At 41.4% G+C, this 21,047-nt stretch overlaps 1 protein-coding gene across 1 annotated transcript in view; it reads right to left on the minus strand.

Moving 5' to 3' along the window:
- The window catches only part of LOC128783025 (transcription factor RFX3-like), a 197,015-nt gene extending 176,985 nt beyond the window's left edge, over positions 1-20,030 (minus strand). Inside the window, exon 1 of the mRNA XM_053933599.1 lies at positions 19,977-20,030. The gene's annotated coding sequence lies outside the window, so the exon portion shown is untranslated. The remainder of the gene's footprint in view (positions 1-19,976) is intronic.
- Between the last annotated feature and the right edge of the window lie 1,017 nt (positions 20,031-21,047).

Consider the following 21,047-nt stretch of genomic DNA (forward strand, 5'->3'; position numbering starts at 1 on the left):
ACCTGTATGTGTCAATTCACACAGGGTCCTCGTTGATGGCAAGTTGAATATAAGTCAACAGTGTGCCCTGGCAGCCAGGAGGGCCAACCATGTCCTGGGGTGCATCAAGCACAGCATTGGCAGCCAGTCAACAGAGGGGATTGCCCTGCTCTGCTCTGCTCTGCTCTGCTCTGCACTGGGGTGGCCTCATCTTGAGTCCAGGGGGAAGTTTTGGATGCCACAATATAAGAAAGATATTAACCAATTGGAGAGCATCCAAATGAGAGCTATGAAGATGGTGAAGGGCCTAGGAGGTTAAGCCATATGAGGAGTGGCTGAGGTCACTTGGTCTGTTCAGCCTGAAGGAGACTGAGGGGAGACTTCATTGCATTCTACAGCTTCCTTGTGAGGGGAAGAGGAGGGGCAGACACTGATCTCTTCTCTGGTGCACAGTGACAGGACCTGAGGGAATGGCTTAAAGTTGTGTCAGGGGAGGTTTAGGTTGGATATTAGGAAAAGGTTCTTCACCCAGAGGGTGGTTGAGCACTGGAACAAACAGGCTCTCCAGGGACGTGGTCACAGCACCAAGCCCGACTGAGTTCAAGAAGCATTTGGACAACACTTTCAGGCACATGGTGGGATTCTTGGGGCTATCCTGTGCAGGGCAAGGAGCTGGACTTTGATGATCCTTGTGGGTCCCTTCCAACTTAGGATGTTCTATGATTCTATGATGGGGGAGAGGGTTTCATGTGATAAGATATGAGAAAGGTGAGAGCAACTTGAGAGAGTAGAGACACAAGGGAGATGAGAGACAAGGAGGGGCAAGAGAACTGTGATGTGAGGCGAGAAGTATGGGGGGGATGAGAGGTGGGACATGAGAAATGTGACAAGAGATAAAATATGAGACAAGCCATGAGAGACAAGAGGAAATAAGAGATGGGAGAAAGAAGAAAAGGGGAGGTGAGTGATGAGAAGGGAGACAGAGAGTCAAGAGGTTAGAGATGAGAGAGCTGCAACAGGAAACTAGATGAGGGACAAGCCGACAGAGGCAGAAGAGAGAAGAGGAGAGGGAGACCAGGCAAGACAGGTAAAAGAGACTGGATGATATAGGAACAGTGAGATGAGAAAAATGAGAGACCTGACAAGATGAGAGTGAGTGAGCATCTGTGTGGTGTTAAGCTGCCTACTGCGGTTAAATCACAATAGCCCTTTTTGGTGCCTGTATTGAGTTTACGTGGCAAGCGGGAGGGCTGCGGGGTGGGAAGGCTGCAGGACAGGGATGGGGATGGGGCTTCTGTGAGAAGAAATCAGGAGCTGGCCCCATGTTTGACAGAGTCAGTTTTAGGAAGTTTGTGGTGCTTCTGTGATAGCATCTGACATTTGCTGGAGGAACACTACCGCAAGGTACAAACAATCCAAGAGGTTCTTGGAAAGCATTGACAATAACTTTCAGATACAGGTGATAGAAGAGCCAATGAGGAATGGTGTGCTGTTGGACCTTATACTGACTAACAAGGAAGGTCTGGTTGGAGATGTGAAGGTTGGGAGCAGTCTTGGCTACAGTGACCATGAGATCATGGAATTCAGTATCTTGTGAAGAGGAAGCAGGACAATGAGTAAGATCACAACACTGGACTACAGGAGAGCTAACTTTGGCCCCTTCAGGGACCTTCTTGGAAGAATCCTATGGGAATGTGCCCTAGAGGAAAGAGGGGTACAAGAGAACTGGTCAATATTCAAGCACCACTTCCTCCAGGCTCAAGAATGGTGCATTGCCATGGGCAAGAAATTGAGCAAAAGGGGCAGGAGACCGGTACAGACGAACAAGGAACTGTTAAAACTCAGACATAAGCAGGAGATATATGAGGTGGAAGCAGGGACAGGCCACCTGGGATGAATATAAGGATGTTGTCAGAGTATGCAGAAATGCAGCAAGGAAGGCCAAGGCCCATCTGGAATGAAATCTGGCTAAGGGTGGCATGGATAACAAGAAGGGCTTCTTCAAATGCATCAATAACAAAAGGAATACCAGGGAAAATGTGAGCCCGCAACTGAATGGAACAGGGACCCTCTGAAACAGAAGTTGCAGAGAAGGCTGAGATACTGAACTCTTTTGCTTCAGTCTTCACTGCCAAGGCCAATCCTCAGGAATTCCTGACCCAGGAGACCAGGGAGAAGGTCAGGAGAAAGGAAAGCTTTCCCTTGGTTGAGGACGATTGGGTTAGAGACCATTTAGTCACACTTGACATCCACAAGTCCATGGGCTCTGATAGAATGCACTCATGAGTGCTGAGGGAGCTGGTGGACATCATTGCTAGGCCACTCACAATCATCTTTGAAAGGTTGTGGAGATCAGGAGAGGTGCCTGAAGACTGGAAGAAAGCAAATGTCACCCCATTTTTCAAAAAGGGCAAGAGGGAGGACACAGGGAACTACAGCCTGACCTCAATCTCTGGCAAGATGATGGAACAGCTCATCCTGGAGGCCACCTCTAAGCACATGGAAGACAAGAAGGTGATCGGGAGTAGTCAACATGTATTTAACAAGGGGACATCCTGCTTAACCAACCTGATTGCTTTCTACAATGGGACAACCAGCTGGATAGATGTGAGGAAAGGGGTGGATATTGTCTACCTGGACTTCAGCAAGGTTTTTGACACTGTCTCTCATGATATCCTCATAGTCAATCTCAGGAAACATGGTCTGGATGAGTACATGGTGAGGTGGATTGAGAATTGGCTGAATGGCAGGTCTCAGAGGGTTGTGATCAGTGGCCCAGAGTCTAGTTGGAGGCCTATAACTAGTGGTGTCCCCCAAGGGTCAATACTGGGTCTAGTATTGTTTAACTTATTCATCAATTACTTGGATGAGGGGATAGATGCTTCCTCAGCACATTTGTTGATGATACAAAATTGGGAGGAGTAGCCGATACCCCAGAGCTATGCAGCCATTCAGAAGTATCTTGACAGGCTGGAGGGATGGGCAGAATGGAACTTTTGAAATTCAGCAAAGGCAAGTGTAGGGTCCTGCACCTGGGGAGGAATAACCCCATGCACATTTTGATAACAGCAATGGTGATGAGCCTGGGTTGGCAAATGGCCGTGGCATTGCTGCTGTTTCTGTGCTGCTGTACTGGACAGGCTAGAACTCTAGTGTGAATTTGAGTCGAAGGGACCTGTGGATGAGTCCATGTGGGAGCAGAGATCCACCTGCAGCCTGTGAAGGACCCCACCCTGGAGCAGGTGGATGACCAAAGTAGGCTGTGACCCTGTGGGAAGCCTGCACTGGAGCAGGCTCCTTGGCAGGACCTATGGACTCATGGGGGACCCATGCTGGAGCAGTTTGTTCCTAAAGGAACAGTGACAGACACTTTGTAAATGCACACAGGAAAGTAGAAAGACCATAAGTTAGGTCTTGCACTAATTGTCATCTCCTTCAAATGTACATCTCAGAGTTGTAAAGTTCTGACAGGCATATAATAGCATGCATCTTTTTCCTCTGAACCAATTTATGAAGAAAGACAGATTTTACTAAAGTCAATATACAGAAATCAAACTTCTTGTAAAAGAACTGCATTGTCTCAAATGAGCCGTAGTCTATCATCCCTCTTTATGATCAGAAAACAACTTGAGTCAAGTTAATTAATCTGAATGTCTTAAATGCTTCTTCCACAGGAGGAAGCAAGTCTTTTTAAACATGCTTATCTGAAAAAGGTCCCCAAAGTGAGGGAGGGATATGAATAGAAGAATAGGGTTAAAATATACAAAGTAATCTTCTTGCACTATCTTTAGGATTTACCTTTCCATAGTGATACAATTCCAACTATTAAATAATGGGACAATCTCTACAATGGAAAAAGGTGAATTGCACTAAAAATGCAATACAGTTTCAATACATCACACCAAATCTAGGCTGTAGTGCTAAAAACAATGATACAATCAATGTGTTTTCAAAATGAAGTTTAAAACTTCATTTCTTGCATTGTTTCATAATGTTAAGGGTCACTGTGAATTGAAGGTAAAGATGAAGACATTGACATCTGAATTCCAAAATTTTTCTTGGAGGCTGATCTACACTAAAGGACTTTAATCATCAACTTAGTATCTGTGGGGAAATGACTGGGGGTAAAATTAGAGAAAAATTGAAAGTTATATTCATATTCTAACAGAAGTTATAACAGTAAGGAAATTATAGGGTGAAATGCAGTTGCTACTCCCAGGATGAAATGTGGTTAGCATGCCTGAAACCTATTCCACGGTAGTTCCCCACACAACACATCCTGCAACCTTAAGCACATGCTAAGAAGGATGAAATGGAGGGTGGAATGAAGACACTTGGCCAGGCTCTGTTGCAATCCCTGCAGGAATGGGAACTTGATGGTACCATGTAGTTGATAAATCACATAGCGACTGTCATCCAAGGAAGATAGGAGATGTCTTGTTGAATCAGCAACTGTGGCAAAACCACTTTCCTCAGATGAACGTGGTTCATTATAATCTCATTGTAATCCCACAGCACACCTCCATCCCAAAGTGACACATAAGGGTTCTAGGAAAACCCCCCTTTCATGTGACAGTATTCTTTCCTTTATTTTTCACTAAAACATGGTCAATTTAGTATGAACAAAATATTTTCTTCAAATGTGATATTCTCAATGAAACTCAAAACCCTTTTATCCTCTGCAAGTTTTGGAGACAGGAGAGACAATTTGACAAAAGGCATAGAAATTCCAGTTATTTTCCTTTTAATTTGACTAATGCATATACCAGAGAATGAACCAAATATAAAATCATATAAAAGGGTATTAACAAAGTAAAAAAACCCTGCATACTTTCATATACTTAAAAATTGCAACCAAAGAGTAGCTAAGAGGAATTAGGTCCCTGATTATCTTTGATTATCTGAGCCCAAATAATTTGCTCCAGACCACACACACAACCTGTAACACAGCAGGGAACTTAGCATAGGTCTTCAGATTAACACCCTCATTTCTGGACTTTCCTTTCAAATTAAAAGTGAGAAACACTAGAGAGAACCATGCAAAATACACTACCGTACATAATGACGATAAAAAAAAAAAAAAAAAGGAAAAACAGAAAAAGAAAGGAAAAGCAGGAAAAAGAAAGGCAAAACCCCACAGTTTTGAAGAAAGAAACTTCATTAAAAATTATTTTGCAGCATTTTAGTAATAAGCAAATAATTGCTATATTTGATAATAATCTCTCTATTGTACATAGAATTAACATTTCTCATACCCTCCTTCACCTACCCCTTTTCTGAAGACTTTGATCCTATTCACCCTTTCTTCTTTTTCCACTTTCACCTAAGGTATGTATTTACCAGAACTCAAATCTCTCATATTTCCATCCTCTATTCAAAGTCAGTCCAATGGTCCTATCCCTCCCTGGTATCTGCTTCCATGCACCACCAGATTTCTTCTATACAAAATTTATTTTTCCAATAAATGTCTTCCCTGTTCAAGCTCCTGTTCATATTAACTAAGTAGCAGTAAGGGAAGTGGAAGATATGTATCAGAAATAGTGTGGTCAGCAGGACTAGGGCAGTGATCATCTCCCTGTTCTTTGGCACTAGTGAGGCCATACCTTGAATACTGTGTTCAGTTTTGGGCCCCTCAATACAGGAAGGACATCGAGGTCTTAGAGTGTGCCCAGAGAAGGGCACCGAAGCTGGTGAAGTGTCTGGAGAGTAAGTCATATGAGGAGCAACTAAGGGAGATGGGGTTGTTTATTCTGAAGAAGGGGAGGCTCAGGGGAGACCTTATCATTCTCTACAACTCCCTGAAAGAATGCTAATATCTCATCTGCTGTATTATTTTGTCAGTAATTTCTGACCTTTTTATTATATTTCCCAACACTGCTTAGTGTCACAGTAAAATGAAAGATGTGATCAAAATTAAATAAGCATTTATCATATGGCTTCGAGTTTTGCATAGCTATTGTATAGGCATTGTGCTGTTTCTGCCAGTAATTAGGAATGAGATGTTCAACAGATTTTCTACAGGCATATATTTGAAATTATAACAGCAGTTATGCAATCTTAACCTCCCCTTGTGCAACTTAAGGACATTTCCCGTTTTCCTATCCCTTGTTACTGGGGGGAAGAGGCCAATCCCCACCTTGCTACAACCTCCTTTCAGGTAGTTGTAGAGAGCAATAAGGTCTCCCTTCAGCCTCCTCTTCTCCAGACTAAACAACCCCAGCTCCCGCAGCTGTTTCTCATATGACTTACTCTCTAGACCCTTCACCAATTTTTGCTGCCCTTCTCTAGACTCATTCCAGCACCTCAATGTCGTTTTTGAAGTGAGGGGCCCAAAAGTGGACACAGTACTCAAGGTGCACTCTCACTAGTGGCCAGTACGAGGAAAAATCACTTCCTTAGCCCTGCTGGCCATACTATTCCTGATACAGGGAAGGATGTCATTGGCCTTCTTGTCCACCTGGGCACTCTGCTTGGTCATGTTCAGCTGGCTGTCAACCAGCACCCTTGCATCCTTTTCAGCTGGGCCTTTTTTCAGCCAAATGTTGCACAAACTTCACTTCTAAACTTTGCAATAAATTCTTAGTCGTAGGCATCAAGAAATACACACCTATATATGCTGATTTTGAGGTGTCGTGTAACCACCTACCTGAAAACTGTCCTAATCTGCATTCATTCGTTTTGGTTTTATGCTGTGATCAAATGGCATTAATACCTATCTGTTTTCCATTCAAAATTAAATTTTAGAAATAGGTTTCCTGAATGTCATGTTAAGTAGAATCAGAAAACATCTATATCTAGAATGTGTGTCAGGAAGTAATTTTAACTGAAAATAAGACTGAAATGTTATTTAGATTATTACTAAGAATTTCAGATCCTGCTTATGGATGCTTCATATTCAGGAATAATTTTAAATATAGTTGAGATTCCTATAAAAGAGTGAAGATAATAAATTCCTAACCAGTTTCAATAAATATTCCTAAAACAGGAATCCATGGTGAAACAGAGTGAAAATTTAACAGGGTAGAAATCCATTTGGGTTTAGGTGAAATGTGCCGCTTTGAGCTTGCTAGCATAAGTAAAATATGCTGCTTAGTCTGGTAACTCTGCAGCACTAGTAAAACTCCCCCAGCTGAGGAGAAAGAATGCAAATTTCCACGCTAAAGAGATAAGAGAGACTCCTGGAACCTTGAAACAGACAGGGCAGGGTGACCCAGGAGTTCTTTCTGTGCTTTCTGATAAAAAACCGGCTACAAGTGTAACTAGCTGTAAGGGTAGCGCGAAATCAGTAGAATGAATATGCATGAACCTATTGTGAAACACTATGCATATGTAAACTAGTAAAGAGGAATAAAAAGGGATCGGGAGTTCTCAGGGAGGGGCACACATGTCCTTTGAAGGGGAATGATCCCCATATGCGCCCAGTGCTGTAATAAATATACCGTCCCTACAAATGTTTATAGGAATTGTGGGGTTTTGATTTTTCGTCCGCATTTCAATGGCCACAATCAAAAACTTACCTTTGTTTTAAAAAACCAAAACCATGTGGCTGGTACAGATTTCTTTGCTTTTTTGTTGTTTTTTTTTTAATAGATGATAGGGAGACTGAAAACATGCTACCTAATGCCTCCTGATACACATCCTTTTCCCCCCTTTCTATGCAACTTTTGCTAATATCAAGTCTGAATTTCCCCTGTTCCAACTTGTGTCCATTGCCACTTGTCCTTTCACTGTGCACCTCCCAGAAGAGTCTGGCTCCATCTTCTCTACACCTTCCCATTAGGTAGTTGAAAGGCAGCAATAGGGTCTCTCCATGCTTTCTCTTTCCTAGGCTGAACAAATCCAGTTCTCTCAGCCTCTCCTCATGTCACATGCTTCAGACCCAGACTTGCTCCAATCTCTCTCTGACTGTCATATACTGGGAGCCAAATACTGGACATGGGATTCCAGGTGAGATTTCATCAGCATGGAATAGAGGGGAAGGATCACTTCCCTGTGACACCTCAGGTTTTAGCTTTTATATTTTTCAGATTCTGTACTGCTTTGGTGTATAGTTCATATTAGGGGATAGTAAGCTCTCTTCAGAGTAGGTAGACAAAACAATTCCTTCTCTAGCTGGGGACCAAGAACAAATGATCCAAATTTCAGGCTCAAGAGCATAAACAATGGTGGACTGAAGAGAGAAAAACAAGATTGATGTGACTTCATAAGCTAAAGCTGTAATTGGACAATTAACTCAAATATGCTAATGGACCAGAACTTATAAAAGTGTGAGACCCCATGACCGGTTGTCCATTTTGTGACCATTTTGGCTTCATCTTGGGTGTAGCCCTGGCTGGGCTCTTGTACTGCCCAAGGTGTATCCATTGAGGCATTCTAATAAATACCTACTTTATTCTTTAACTCCATCTAGTCTCTGTTCTAGGTCAGTCTTCATAAGGCATGACCTGGACCTGCTGGCTGCACTCTTGCTAATACAGCCAAGGATGCTTTTGGCTGCCTTTGTCTCAAGGGCATGTTTTTCAGGCTTGTGTACAACTTCTTGCCCACCAGCACCCCCAGATTGTTCTTTTTCTGCAAGGCTGCTTTCTAGCCAGTTGGCTCACAGCTCGTACCAGTACATGGGGCTATTTCAGCCCAGACGTGGGACTTGGCATTTCCCTTTGTTGAACTCCTTGACATTCTGATCAGCCTATTTCTCCAGTCTGTTGGGGTCCCTCTGAACAACAGCCCTGCCCTCCAGAATACTGACCACTCATACCAATTGACTGTCACCCACAAACTTGTCAAGGGTGCACTCCATCCTACTGTCCAGGCTACTAAAAAAGGCATTAAACACTATCAACCCCAGTATCAATCCCTGAGGGACAACACTGCTATCCAGTTCCCAGCTAGACTTTGTATCACTACTCAACACCTTTTGAGCCAGGCAGGCCATGACAGTTTTTCCACCCAACTTATTGTCCACTTATCCAATCAATACCTCACCAATTTGGCCATAAGGTTACCATGAGATGCCATGTCAAAGGCTAAAGTAAAAGGGTGTGACATCCACTGTTCTCCCCTTTGAGACACACACACAGTCAGCTCATCACAGAAAGCTATTAGGTTGGTCAGGCACTAGTTTGCCTTGGTAAATCCATGCTGGCTGTTCCCAAACACCTTCTTGTCCTTTATGTGTCTGGAAACAGTTAACAAGAGGATTTCCTTCATAATCTATCCATGGACTGAGGTGAGACTGACAAACCTGTAGTTCTCCAGATCCTCACCCTCATTCTCCTTGAAGATGAACGCAACATTTGCCTTTTTCCACACTTTTTTTTTTTTTTTTACTATTCACACTTGTGATTACTTTGATATTGAAATACAAATAGATCTCAGGAGCTCCCAATAAACCTTGATCAAACCAGTTGGGTAGTGAAGCATCCCTTGACCAGGAGCTCTTGCATGGTAAAGGTGGGAACAACACTGATCGTATCAGGATCAGTTGCCTGACCAAGGTTGGGAACAAGGGATAATCAGTTATCCCCTGACAGCCTTGGAAAACTATTTACCTGAATAAGTGAAATAGTACCATTGTTACATTGTTATATGTTTGAAAAAATGTCCAGTAGTTACCAAGTTAGGTTATGGCCAGGATGAAAACATACTGATGATTAAAGCAAATAATCTTGTGACCCTATAAAGGCCCTTTGAGCTCTCCTGGACTGCAGTGGGCTGTGCCAGCACCTCCCTCTGAGTGGGATGCCTCTCAGAGCTCATGAACCCTCAAGTTTGCAATAGTTGAAAGACCATTGCTGATAATGAGGCTTAGGCTGACCCCCCCGCTCCTCGAGGTACAATCCTTGCTCATTGAGAACACAAAGGGATTTGGCATATTTCACTAAACTCAAGGGGAGTTTTTAACAGGTACCTTTGCACATATAGATGCATACATTTTTCTGAGTACATGTGAATTGATTATGGTATGAATGTGGCTATCTCACATTCATTGTGCATCACTTGTTTCCTTTTTATTATCAGTATTATTATTTGTGATTATTATTGTGTTTTACTTTATTTTCAATTATTAAATTGTTCTTATCTCAACATACAAGTTTTACTTCTGATTCTCCTCCCCATTCCACTGGGTTGGGGAGGAGAGAGGGGGGGTCAAGCGAGCATCTGCATAGTTTCTTAATTTCCACCTTTTATTTTGGTTTTATGTCATAAAATAAAGCTTTATGACATGCAAGGCATTCTTTTAGATGAATTTCTATCTCTATCTCTCTATTGAGGGCATATGAAGCAATGAAATAGCCTCATTACATTTAACAAAGTGTGGTTTAAAACGAAACAAGATTTATATGGCAAGATTTTGGTAGTTGGGGGAGGTGACACCCTGCTTCCTGATACCCTGCTTCTTGACCAATATCAGAAGCGCAGGCAGGATGCTGCCCACATTTTTCATGTAAAGTATGATTCTCTCAAATCACACTACCATTGGTGTGTAGAAGCCCAGAAGATAAGGAGCTAATGTGTATGTCTCAAATACTGATAGCCATGAAGCCAAACAAGGATTATTGCGTAAGACCATGCTGTGCAAATGGACAAAAAAGAGCAGGATGTGGCTGGAAAAGGAGCCATGCAGAGGTAGGGCAGCACTTTTCTAGGACAAACATCGTTGTTCTAGCTCCTGAAGATAAGTACAACACAGTCCAGAGCAAGGGCAGGAATAAGGTCAAGTAATGGGCAAGACCAGTAGAGGGGGGGGTGAGACCACCAAAGACCCCCAAAGCCCTCCAACCCATTTCCAGAAAGGTCCAGAACAACAAACTCTGTATGATGACTAATTTACATAGAAAGCGAGGAACTTATCTCTGGTGTGGGGAAAACTTATCTATAAAAAGGTACCCCCACAAAGCCTGTGTGGCTTCCCCCAGGACCCTGGACACCCTGTCAGCCAGATTAACGCTGGACCCAGGACTAGTGATCTCCTTTCCTCTCCTATCTGACCTCTCTATTTCTCTTTCTCTCCATCTTCCCTCTTTTATTTTTTTTTCTTGCTACTAGAAGATAAGGGACTAACTTATACCAATTTACATGCCAAGTTTATAATTTACTAATAAAACTTGGTTAAGTTTTTTTCAGACCTGCTGACATTTGTCATTCCTTTTCAACCACGGGCATCTAAAAATCTTGGGTGCTCCCTTCCTCTTAGGAGTGGAATGCAACATGGTGGAGTCAATGGAAGGCACAAATTTTACCCACACTCAAAAGGCAATTGCATGATTGGCAGTTGCTGTCAGATGACCCAGCCATCAAGTGTACCTGGCAGTCCACCAAAATTATGACATCACTTATGATCCTATGTTTGCTAATGGTGATTGTGCCATATGGGCACATCATTGCTCAGCTTTCTTACTGCTTCAATAAAGCTTTGTTTTATAACATGTTGTCAGACTTCATTAGTGTTCAGACCACAAGGGGTTGCACAGGTGGCTTTTGTGAAGAAAGATCAGGGGCTGTCCCTGTGCCTAACAAAGGTGGTTCCAGCAAGATCCAAAATGAACTCACCACTGGCCAAAGTTGAGCCAATCAGCAAAGCTGGCAGCACCTCTGTGATAACATATTTAAGAAAGGGCAAAATCACTGCAGAGCAGAGTGAGAAAAGGGAGGGGGAGGGAAGAATGTGAGAAACAACCCCACAGACACCAAGGTCAGTGAAAGTAGAGGGGGAGAAGGTGTACCAGAGTAGAGATATCCCTGCAGCCTGTGGCAAGGATGACAGTGGAACAGGTGGATATGTCCCATAGAATGCTGGAGCTTATGGAAAACCCATGCTGGAGCAGGCTCTTGGCAGGAACTGTGGCCCATGGAGAGGAGCCCATGCAGAAGCATGTTGTATTTCTCTGTCTCATTCCATCTCCATACCACCTACCTGCCCACATATTTTCTATCTTTTTCACACCTTTAACACAAAGGATTTTAAAGGGTAAAACATATACTGACAGACTGGTATGACAGAGTAAATTTGTCCGTCGGTAACTTTTATACAAATCTTCACAAGAATTTCACAAACCTTTTTTAAAAAGGTTAGAGTTTGATTTAAAATAGTCGATTTTAGCATGTTTAGCAAATAAAATTTTTAAAAATCAATATAGGATTTTATATCAACATTCATCTCAAAAAAAGTTAGAAAAATTGCCCCAGAATATTTGTTAGCTGAACCAAGAGAAGACAACAGAAAAAAATAAAAACAATGAAACACTGACTATCTATATTTTGGAACATAAAAATTGTCTAAATGAGTTTTGCAAACTTCACATAGACACAAGAATCTCTACAGTAGGCAGTTATGGAATAACTTGTTCAGGGGAGATCTCTAACTCCATTAGTTTGACTTATACCCAGAAGTAAAAGAATTTTGATTCCTTCCAAAACATTTGTTTATTTGTTTAGCTGGTGACTTTTAAGAAATCCTACAATTAATTAATTTACAAGAGAAGTTGAAATTTACAAATCTCCTTAAGCATGCATTAAATTTCTTATGTAATGCTCCATTTATTGATTCTTTGTTTTCTGTTTTATCTCATAGTATTATGCTAGAAAAAAGGAAATTAGAAAAAAAAATGCCTACCCCCACACCAAAACCTGACAGCCACTCTCATTCTAAACAGCTTTATTCGTTTTGGTGCCAGAAGTGGGGCACGCGCAGTTTTTTTCTACCCAGAGGAGGAAGTGAGAACGTGAGGAAAGAACATGGAGACACCAAGGTCAGTGGAGAAGGCGACTTCTTATTTTGGAGGGACAAAAAGTTCCTTAAATTCATACTAGTTTATTATGAAAACCATTACAAGTGTTTGTACTCTTGCTTTATAATTACATCTGACATGTCGCTATTAAAAATTCAATCTGCTACTGTTGCTAGGAGTCAGTTGCTGTGCAACCTAAAAGGTATGTGGTGCTTTCAGGTTAAGAAGCACTATTAAATCTATAACCCTCTTTATGCATTTCTGACAAATTTGCTTAAAGAACTTAAAAGTCTTCTCAAATAGCCACCACACACTAACAGATCTCTTTTATTAAAAGCTTATACTAACAGATTTTACAATTGCACTGGGTTTTGGCTGGGATAGAATTAAGTTTCTTCACAGTAGCTTGTACGGTTCTGTGTTTTGGATTTGTGATTTAAAAGAGTGTTGATAACACATCCATGTTTCAGCTATTGATGAAAAGTGCTTATGCAGCACCAAGGTCTTTTCTGTTTCTCATACTGCCATGCCAGCAAGTAGACTGGGAATGCTCAAGGAGTTGGGATGGGACACATCTGGGACAGACGATCCCAATTGATCAAAATAATATTCTATACCATGACATCACACTCATCAAAAAAAGCTTCATATTGACTCCAAGTTGTTTTTGTCAAACTGTGTTTTCCTGGTTTTATTCATTATTTTTAATCTTGAAGATTCTGCAGGCCAAATTGCATACCTAAAAATACCTCTACAGGATCAGTGTTTTCAATAATATTTTTGCAAATCCACTGAAGAAGGGTGAAGAAATGGCTAAGAAGTTAACAATATGGCTTTTCTCCTACAAATTGTTCAAAAGTAGCATAATTGATGACATCTATAGGAAATAGGAAATCTGGCCTATGCCTTTTGCTCTTCATTTGTATCCATATTACAACAGAGAGTATAAGGTGTGGATGTTTGCTGACTGGCCAGATGTTTATTGCCAAATGAAATATATAAAACCTGAAAACTGACTGCATTTTCTTCGATAGTAGCATAAATTTAGTCTTATCTTTCCCCAGATAATTATTCTGATGAAATCTGTGTTTTTGAAACCTCTACCCCTTTCAAATGAGATGGAGGGCACTATCACAGAAATTCTTTAGGAACACAAGAATAAAAGCATGTCTTGAAAGTTATCAAAAAGGATGAGATAACTAGTCTATACAACACCCAGTTTGTGCATCTCAAAGCATTTAATACTACTTGGTCAAGGTTTTCTACAGGGATCTCAGAAAAGAATAACAAAATGAAGACTCCTTTGAAAGCAAGAAGTCGGGGGGAAGGGGGGGGAGAAAATTTCTTCCTAAGAGAGCATTCATGAATGACAACTGCTTTTGTAACTGGTATTTTGTTTCTTCTCCATAATTCATAAGCTTGCAGTATTTTTTCTAAAGCAAATCACAGAATCACAGAATTAACTAGGTTGGAAAATACCTCTGAGATCATCAAGTCCAAACTATGACCTAACACCACCTTATCAACTAAACAACCATGGCACTGAGTACCACATTAAGTTGTTTTTTAAACACCTCCAGGGATGGTGACTCCACTATCTCTCTGGGCAGCCCATTCCAGTGCCCAATCACTCTTTCAGTGAAGAAGTTTTTCCTAATGTCCAGCCTAAACTTCCCCTGGATCAGCTTAACACTGTGTCCTCTCGTTCTGACAGTGGTTGCCTGGGAGAAGAGACCAACTCCCACCTGAATATGACCTCCTTTCAAGTAGTTGTAGAGAGTGATAAAGTTTCCCCTGAGCCTCCTTTTTTTTCAGGCTAAACAACCCCAACTCCCTCAGCTGCTTTTCATAGGGCTTGTGTTCCAGACCCTTCACCAGCCTTGTTGCCCTTCTCTGGATGCATTTGAGCATCTCAACATCCTTCCTAAATTGAGGGGCCCAAATGTGGACACAGTACTCAAGGTATGGCTGCACCAGTGTCAAGTACAGGGGAAGAATGACTTTCCTGGTCCACTATTCCTGATACAGGTCAGGATGCCATTGGCCTTGGCCACCAGGGCACACTGCTGGCTCATGTTCAGTCGGCTGTCAACCAGTACCCCCAGGTCTCTTTCTGCCTGGGCACTGTCCAGCCACTCTGTCCCCAGTCTGTAGCAATGCAGGGGGTTGTTGTGGCCAAAGTGCAAGACCTGGCACTTGGACTTGTTAAACCTCAAAGCCATACATTTTTTTCTTTTTTTTTTTTTTTTTTTTTGCCTAGTGGGCTTATAAAACAAACCATAAAGAAAAGTTACTTCATCAGGCTAGTTAAGCACAGGAACAGGTTGCCCAGAGAAACTGTGGACACCCCATATCCACATGTGTTCAAGGCCAGGTTGGATGGAGCCCTGAGCAACCTGGTGTAGTGGATGGTGTCCCTGCCCATGGCAGGGGGGTTGGAACTGGATGATCTTTAAGGTCCGGTCCCTTCCAACCCAAACCATGATGATTCCATGATCTCCTGCACTTTTAGGATTTAGCCTTGTAAAGAACACAGAGGAAAGTCAGAATCCTGAATCAAGCACTTATTTTCCTCAACACAGACAAAAAGATTACTATAGAGACATAAGCACAGTATTCACTACTTATAATTACTTTCAAGGACAGATCACTGCAAAATTGAAAGCTATCTTATTGATTGTGATCTCAAAAGTGAGGGAAAACAGCTTAGAAAACAGTCTAAAATATTTTATCTACACAGCTACAGTTAAAGACATCTAGCTATTTATACTGTAAAAATAGCTGCACTTAAAAACTAGCAAATGATCATCTGAACTCCACTTTACAGTCTTGGTTTTTGTTAGATCTAGTTCCTACTAAGAGCAAGTGTTTCCTTCTGTGTTGCTCAAGGATACACTAGAGACAGGAGGGACTTAGCAAAGAGCAGTTGCAATGCTGTCCAACTTCAATTGTTCCATAAGTAATATTTTATTAGTACCATAAAACAGTCTCTTGAATGCAACTAAACTTCTGCAGACATATAGGTTTGTTTATATAAGAATAGGATAGAGCATCAATCTGTTAAGTTTGGTGAGACAGCTTGGTTAAATAAGTATTCTTCACATGAAGAAATTCAACCAGAATCAAACCCTACCAAGATTAAACCAACATTTCCCCCTTCACTATTATGGAGCAGCTCCCTCATCTGTGAGATGTTTCTACAGTACATACTAAGTTCAATGATCCCTTTAGTCTTTTCCATTCAAATTTCTTTTCCCACCCTCACTTCTCAGCATCAAACTTTTAAGTACTTGATGCAAGTACATAGACCAGGCTTTGACACACATGTAGATGTTCATATGCTCAATCTCTCTAAACAGCTGTTTCATGTATACATGATAAATATCTGCCCAAAATGAAAAAAATATTGCCATCTACACTTATGTCTCTTGAACATTTTCCAACATGAATATGCTTTCATTTTGTTGTATCTTTACTAAATTTATTATTTTTCCAGCTGGCATAGTTTCAAACACCCAGAACCTTCAAGAAAATTACCTTCTCTGCAATTCCAAGAACAGGGCATGTTTAAAAAAAAAAAAACAAAAAACAACACCTCAATCACCTGTATTTAAATGTATACATAGACACAAGTATATAATATATATATATATATTAAGATAGATACTAAAACCCCCCTGAAAACAGCTACTCCAATACTAAGTTCCAGTAAATCCCTGATTTTTAAATGGTAAATTTAATGTGGTAAAGGGTTATTACACCAAGAGATGTCAAGCTAGACAGAGAAGCACTACTATATCACAAAGGAATGAGGCTTTAATATGTTCTGCAGAAACCTAAGCAGATATCAACCAAGCACACTTCCATATTATCTAAAAAAATAATTTTAAAAATTCCTCAGATTCTCCAACTTGACAAAAAGGCAAATTCCTCAATATGATTATTTTCACAATATGTTTGAAGATGTTTTAACTAATCTTCATGTTCCTGGTGTGAAAAAATAGATCCTGAACAGCTGAATAAGTGTTCTTTCTAGCAATTTGCAATTGGCTGAAGAAGTCTTCTTCAAAATAAATTTTAAATGTAAATTCTGTGTATATTGAGATGAAGCAGGTAACATTTACACCTCAAAAGAAAACAGATGAATAAAAGAGCAACTGCAGGCTATCTCTGCAGCTCAGCTGGATATACTTCAGAAATGTCTAATATACATTACTTCCCAGCCTTGACACACCCCCCTACCTCAAGTAAATGGAAACATTAAACCACGTGGAAGTGAAACATCTAACAAGGAAAAGGAAAGAATAGTGGATAGGAAACAATTCTGCAAAAAGGAACCATATTGAAGAAATGAAACCCAGCAACAGCAGATAGAGAAAACAGAATTATAATATGTACAATAACAGAAAAAATTATCAGCAATAATAAAAAAGCAAAGTAGGACTAAAACATAAATTGCAAAAGCAAAAAAAATGTTGACCCAAAAAGTTTTCAAGACTGGTATTTAGTTTAACTCATCTAGAAACAAAATCAACAAAATGGTGGACAAGGGAACTAGAGAGACATGGATTTGATTGATGGACCACTTGGTGGAAAAGGAATTGGCTGGATGGTTACACTCAGAGTTGCAGTCAGTGGCTCAATGTCCAAGTGGAAAGAAGTGACGAGTGGCATTCCTCAGGGGTCTGTATTGGGACTGGTGCTCTTTAACATCTTTGTCAGCAACATGGACAGTGGGACTGAGTGGGACTCAGCAAGTTTGCCAATGACACCAAGCTGTGTGGTGCAGTTGACATGCTGAAGGGACAGGATGCCATCCAGAGGGACCTTGACAGGTTTGAAAGGTGGGTCTGCGCAAACCTCATGAAATTCAACATGGCCAAGTGCAAGATCCTGCACCTGGGTCGAGGCACTCCCAAATACAAGTACAGTCTGGGCAGAGAATGGATTAAATGCAGCCCTGGGGAAAGGGATTTGGGGCTGTTGGTGGATAAGAGTCTCAATATGTCTCAGCAATGCGTGCTTGCAGCCCAGAAAGCCAATTGTGTCCTAAGCTTCATCGAAAGAGGTGCGGTCAGCAGGGTGAGGGAGGTGACTTTCCCCCTCTATTCTGCTTTGGTGAGACCCCACCTAAAGTTGTGCATCCAGCTCTGGGGCCCCCAGCACAAGAAAGATGTGGATCTGTTGGAGCAAGTCCAGAGGAGGCCACAAAGATGATCAGAGAGCTAGAGCACCTCTCCTATGAAAACAGATTGAGACAGTTGGGGCTTGTTCAGCCTGGAGAAGAGAAGGCTTCGGGGAGACCTTATAGCCCTTTCCAGTACCTAAAGGGGGGCTACAGAAAGGCTGGAGAGGGACTTTTTACAAGGACATGTAGTAATAGGACAAGGGGCAATGGCTTTAAGCTGAAAGAGGGCCAATTCAGATTGGATATTATGAAGAAATTCTTTGCTGTGAGGGTGGTGAGACACTGGAACAGGTTGCCCAGGAAGTTGTGGATGCCCTCGTCCCTGGATGTGTTCAAGGCCAGGCTGGATGGGGCTCTGAGCAAGCTGGTCCATTGGAAGGTGTCCCTGCCCATGGCAGTGGGGTGGGAACTAGATAATCTTTAAGGTCCTTTCCAACCGAAACCATTTTAGGATTCTAGGAAATTTTTCCAAGGCTGTTCTTTAGCTTCCTCCATTATCTGTATTTCAAATATCCCTTTAAAAATACAGCATTTTGTCTTCCATTTCATGGGCTTGTATCTGCATGCTAGTAAACAGCAATTCTAAAAAATGAATCGTTATTTTCCTGATACAATATTACTTTACAGTTAGCTCAAAATTAGGTTTAATTCAAAAGTATTCATAATGTGATAAAACAGAATCACTGAAGATAAAAATATCCTAACTTTGTGCCATGTAAATATGGGTGTAAGAGGCAATTAAACATTTCATTGTGGCACTAAATGAGAAAGAGTAAATTCAAGTAATGCAATGATAGAGGAAATACATATGGGATTTATGTGGCTAAGGGGTTGTGAAAAACTAGATAGTTACATGGTATCCATGTTTTTCTCCTTTTAAAGTAATTTAAAAATAGGTTAAAACCCATAGTAGATATGTTCTCTCATTTTTCCACATAGAACTTGTATTAGACAGCAAAAAGATGCTATGTTCATAAGAAAGATAGCATGTACATTTTTTGTACGAAGAGGTACACTTCCCAACACAGTATAAGCTAGGGTTAATAGACTATGAAATTATTTTAAATCATCTACTGAGATAATACGACTTGATACAGAAACTGAATGACAGGAAACCATATGGATCAACAACATGGCATGGTAGGGCCACCTTAATTAAGAAGGCATAGCCAGGTAGATGGCTCTTATTCCTTTCAAGCTATACATTCAACATTTCTTTAGTTCTTCAGAAACAAATATGTTTCTAAGAAAGTAAGACAAACACACAGCATTGTGTGCTCTAAATATGCACAGCTCCTTTGAGTTTACTGAAAATTTAGCTGTTTCTATACTAGCAGGTTAAATTCTACTGAAGAAGCTGAAGAATAAAAAAAAGGCTCTGAATCAGTGCATGAAAAAATAATACCATCAAACATTCCATGTAGAACAAATATGTTTTTAAAATAAAATGAAAGTGACAGTTGATGAGAAGAGAATGTTAGGAATTCAGAGGTACAGCCATAAAATGAAATTAAAAAATTAAATTACACTTGCACCCAGACATGACAATTAATTGCACTGAAGAATCTTACGTAGTACCAGTTAGCCCTTTAACCTCTACTAGTAACTACTAATCACACCTTCAAGATAATTTTAAAGGATCTCTAATGTGTACTACAGGTAACATAGGCCTTTCCTTATTGATGTACAAGATACTTTGTAACATTACAAGTACTGCAATGTGTCAGATAACTTCTAATAATAATTTTAAAACATAAAGATAAATACCCTTCATAATAAACAACCACAGGGCAATTTACATCATTTTTCCCCTTCGGAAATGATGTCTCTTCCTATATTATGAATTGGGAAGGAAGAATGGCTGAGGAAGAGAAAGCGTTCGAGGCTTTTCTCTCTCACTCCTCCCCGCCCCCGCCCCCCCCCCCCCCCCCCCGCAAAATCAATAGCAAAGCCCAATGCAGCACTCCCAGCCTGGATGCTGCAAGGAGGGAGGAGGTAAAAACTGGGGTGGAGGCAGAGGGGAGAAGAAAGCGATAGAAAGGCAGAATTGCAAGTCTATACAGAACAGTTACATTCACCTGAATCGTGGAAAGCTGTGTTGTTGTTCTTGCTGGTGGTGGCTGTTGTAGGTGATGATTAGGAAGCAAACAGAAAGCAGTGGAAGAGCAGATGTTGTTGATGAGTAACAGTCACCAGGACTACGGTGACTATGGCGCTTGATTCACAAGGCAACAGTTGCTATAACTCACAAAAGAGAGAGAGCAAGCAAGAGAGAAGGAAGCAGTGGCCCAGCCGAAGAGACCCGGAAGAGGCAGGGCTTCCCGTATGACGGACAGTTTTTAGGGCCGGGGGGAGGAGGATCTGTTTCCTCAAGGAGGAAAGAAAAGAAGGTTGGTAGGAACGTATTAAAACCCCTACCTCACTAAGGGCGTGCGAGGGCGCATTCTATCCCCAACAAGCAAAGTGGCACTAGTATGACAATGGACTATCCATGGATGTAAGATCATACTACATCGGAGTGGGCAAGGAGGGAACCTATAGTGGTGGCTGATAGTTCAAAGGGATAGCAACTGCCAGGCCGAAACACGAGTGGGAGGGAGAAGGAGGGAAGAGAGGGTGTGGTTATATCAGCATATCTGTCTCCCGCGTGGATCATGCTCACCGACATCCTGATGTCACATCCGATTAGCAACTAAAATGAAGAGGGTTTTGTGCAGGCATCTCTGTTCAGTGATTTGCTTTGCTTTTCCACCCTGTTTGCTTCCTGCTACTTGGAAGTGAAACGATACGCGGAATAAATAAATAGACTCCATAACCTGGGGTAGTTATGAAGTGGGTATGTATGTCAGCGCCCGGCACAAGTGAGATAGCTCTCCAAAACTTGTGCCCCGAGCCTCAGTCTGACCCACACTTTTATTCTTAAAGACGTTCCATATGCAATACATTGCACAACTTTTTCATGCATATTCAACCCCTTGCCCCGCCTGTCCTCGCTTCTCATGCTAAGTAAGTCCACGCCCTTCTGGGCATGCGTGGTTTGCTGTGGTGGTCGTACGGGGGTCTCTTGGTGGTCCTGAGGCTGAAGATTGTGGTCTTCCTCATTATTGAACTTTTGAACTTTTCCTCTCTGCGCGTGCGCTTTTGGTCCT

The sequence above is a fragment of the Vidua chalybeata genome (assembly GCF_026979565.1).
Source record: "Vidua chalybeata isolate OUT-0048 chromosome W unlocalized genomic scaffold, bVidCha1 merged haplotype SUPER_W_unloc_9, whole genome shotgun sequence".
Taxonomy (NCBI): domain Eukaryota; kingdom Metazoa; phylum Chordata; class Aves; order Passeriformes; family Viduidae; genus Vidua; species Vidua chalybeata.